Source organism: Cyprinodon variegatus, unplaced genomic scaffold (genome assembly GCF_000732505.1).
Source record: "Cyprinodon variegatus isolate N-32 unplaced genomic scaffold, C_variegatus-1.0 Scaffold517, whole genome shotgun sequence".
In the NCBI taxonomy this organism is placed as follows: Eukaryota; Metazoa; Chordata; class Actinopteri; order Cyprinodontiformes; family Cyprinodontidae; genus Cyprinodon; species Cyprinodon variegatus.
In genome coordinates, this window is record NW_015150970.1 from 146059 (window position 1) to 149857 (window position 3799).

Genomic DNA, 3799 nt, shown 5'->3' on the forward strand with positions numbered 1-3799 from the left:
AAGGCTGCCTTATTCGCCTGACTCTCCGCAAAACAATGAAATATCACAATTATAGCCAAACTTCCTGAATGTTACGGGCGCCGCCATCGTCCTTCAATGTTAGAGAGAAGCAGTACCGTTGATCGCCACTAGAAGGCGAGGAACCGTGCTAGTGTGGTGTGTAAACGGTTGTAAGGAACCGGTTAACTGATCCAAGCTCGGTCCAAACTCGGCACGGATCGGTTTCAGAGGGGAGTGGAAACAGAAGGCTTCTGTTATCGGAGAACCGCGCCGCGCCCTACTGATGAGCTAGTACCATGCTAGCGTGGTGCGGTTGTGTCTGGCAGTTATCTGGGTTACCGTGCTTGGACCGATTTTGGCACGGTTTCAAAATGGTGACATGCAAAATAAACTTAGATCCAAATCGGGTCCAGTAGCTGTTTATTAATTGGCCGTGGTGTTATTATATCAACCTTTCATGAGTTTGCAGAGATGATCTTTGGATCAAGACCGTATTTCCCAGGTAACCTTAGACCTGTCAGTCAATTATTATCAGAACTTATTACGGTAAATTAGAAATAATGTGGAGACATTTTAAATATGAATATTTATTCATGCTTTATTAAAACAGCTAAATGGAAAGTAGTTGCAAACTTAAAAGACTTTTTAATCTCAAACCACAGAGTGGAGGAAAAACTCTTAGTTTAGATTCCTAAATCCTGTTTTTAGGACATTGCCTCTCTGACTGTAGAGCTGAAGAACGCAGCCTTTTTACTTCACTGCCTCTAGTGGCAAAACAAAGAATTACAAGAATAAAAATTGCCTTGGATTTTTTTTAAACTAGCTTTTCAAGGGAGAAAAAATAAACCTTGGTCACTGGTAAAATATAAAAAATAAAAACTCCACTAGAGGCTCATAATATAAAGTGTAAATTTGATCGTGTGTTTAGGGGAGGATTATTTTACTAAGGGATTAATATTCAGATAGCAAATTATTTATTTTAATTGATTTGACAGGATCAGAAGCAGGTGAGGCTAAAACTTTTATTCAAACAGTAAACCTTGATGCTTTCGTAGCGTTTTGGTCTCATTTCTGCTCTAATTTGGTCGTCCTGGTAACCGGTTTGATCAGATTACAATAATAGTCGATTCATACCAACTAATCCGCATTCCTGCTCAGATTATAACAGATTATCTGGATTTTATGCGTGAGGGCTTTAACCAATGTGAATATTTGAAACCTTTTAATGAATAAAAAGCCTTTGCTGTTCTCTAGTGAATCCTTCAGGCTTTGCCTGCTCAGCAGCTGCTGCAGGAGATTAACCAGAGTTTTTACTCACTATTTCACTTTAATGCAGCAGGAGGCAAACATTAAAAGTTTCTCTTGGAAGCTTCCTGGGTCGGTTCTAATGTAGAACAGAAAATGGGTTAGTCTGCACAGAAAAATGTTCCTGCAGAGTTCTTTAGTGAAAACATAACAGTGCAGGAACCACAGAGCGGTTAAATGTTCCCCAGATGCATCCAAATGTTTGACAGCTTACTTACAAATCCATATCTTTGCTCAGAACTGACACAAAACAGCGGATCGTTGCTACATAACTGGAGAAAGTTCATAAAACTTGAGTTTAAATCATCCTCCCCTGATGTAACATGAGTCACAATAAACACAAAGCAGATAAAAGCGAAGGGCTGGAGAAAACTCTGAAGTGTGACTCAGTCTGGAACAGGAACGCTTCCCAGTTCTGACGTGAAGAACTCTGGAGGCTGATTAACGGCTCTGTTCCCAGAAAAACATCCCATCCCAGAGAAAGACGCCTCAACCTGAATTCAACTTATCCTCATTACTCAGCCACAAGTACAGAGCAACGGAATGAGGTTTGCATCTATCCAGAGGTTCTATACAGGATAGAAATGTTTATTTAGATGCATGCATGGATGGTAGATATAAGCAGAGAATAACTGGAAAAGACTATAAAATAAATAAATATGGAAGCTATATACAGATTATACAGGAAGTTATGGATATGGATTATATATATATATATATTAGTGGGGTTATAATACAGGATTAAGAGATAGCAGATTATATTATTTACAGATTAAATTCAGCTATAGTTGAGAAGTGCATTGAAATGTTGTTGGATCCATGAATGTGTGTGAGGTCAGTCTGTGTTCCTGCTGTGTCTGTAGCGCCTCCCAGAGGCAGGAGTGAGAAGAGTCTTTGGTGATTTTCTGGCTCTTTTCAGAAACTACTTCCTGTAGATGTCCTTGATGGCAGGAAGCGTTGCCCTGGCGATGCGCTGGCTGTTTCCAGCAGCGTCTGAAACACCTTCTGCTCCAAGCAGAGCATTATATACTGTTGGTGAGGATCTCTGAGGTCAGATGGTTCTTCCTCATGAAGAAGAGGCGCTGGTGAGCCGTCTGGATGAATATGGAGCAGCTGGTGGTCCAGGTCAGGACTCCCATGAACTTAAAGCTGTCCACACGCTCCATCACTAAAGCCCAGACCTAAAGAGACTACCATAACCCAGCAACACCAACATGATGAAGCTAGATTTACCTAGCAAGCTTAGCACACCTTTTTTAAAAATATATATAGTGAAACATAGTAGTGGCAGCATCATCCTGTGGTGATGCATTGCTTAGAATGCCGGAGATTGAGCTGCAACGGAAAGGTTTAAAGCATCTTCATGTGCTGCAGTGGCCAAGTCAAAGTCCAGACCTACTGAATGACCACCTGAAGCGGCTACCTCCCCCAGTTCAATCATGCCTGTATGGATAGATATAGAACACATAGAATGAACGGTTGTTTCAGTAAGGAGTCAGAAACACAATTATTTTAAAATTCTTTTAATAAATAGAAAACTGGTCTTAGAATCAGACAGAGGATCAAACATGCTCTGAAACAAACACTGATGCTGCCCCCCCCCCATCCCACCTCATTAATCAAGGGGGGCGGGGGGGGTGGCGGGTATACAGTCATGCAAACAAGTTCATAGAAATTCAGTAAACAACATATATTTCATTTTTTCTATAATGAATATCAATACTATAAAGCACCCACAACCAGAGAGGAGGAAGGACCTGCAGAGCCAGGAGTCCTAGTCATGGACACGGCAGCAGGACGGGTCGCAGGATGCTGAGGGGAGGGGAGCTGGTGAGCAAGGAGGACATGTTTCCTGCTGCAGGTCAGAGATAAGGAAGAGAGAAGGAAGGCCGACGTCTATCAGGCGGAAAAAACGTTAAAATGAAGAAAATAAAGATGTTTCTGGCACAGAAAGGGTTAATATAGGAGAGTTAATCTGTTTTTTCCCTAAAAGTTTCCTTTTAGAGGATCTGAGTCAATTTCCTGCTTCGCTTTAAGCAAACAGCTCTAATTTATTGAGCTGTTTGCTTAATTTATTGTGTTTCTGGATGTTTATTCACAGAATTGATTAAAAGTTTGATAATTTCTTTTTTACTTTATTCCTATTTTTTCTGCCTCGGTTTTATTTGATCTTATCGTTTTAAGATCAGACAAAAAATTCAATATGCATAAATCTGAGAATTAAAACCCAAAGCGAGTTAAAAATTCTCATCAACACTCTGCTGCAGACACTAGGTGGCAGCAGAGAGCTCTGATGCATTCCTCCATTCTTCCTGTTAAACATGTTAGCCTGTCAGAGATCAACGCCACATCCTGCACTGTGTGAAGTGGAAGAAAATCAAACATGATTTATTCACATGTCTCAGAATTAAAACCATAAAAGTGCTGAGCAAATTAACACTTCAGCCCCCTTTGCTTTGATACCCCTAAATAAACTGAAGCAGTGGTGTTTTGA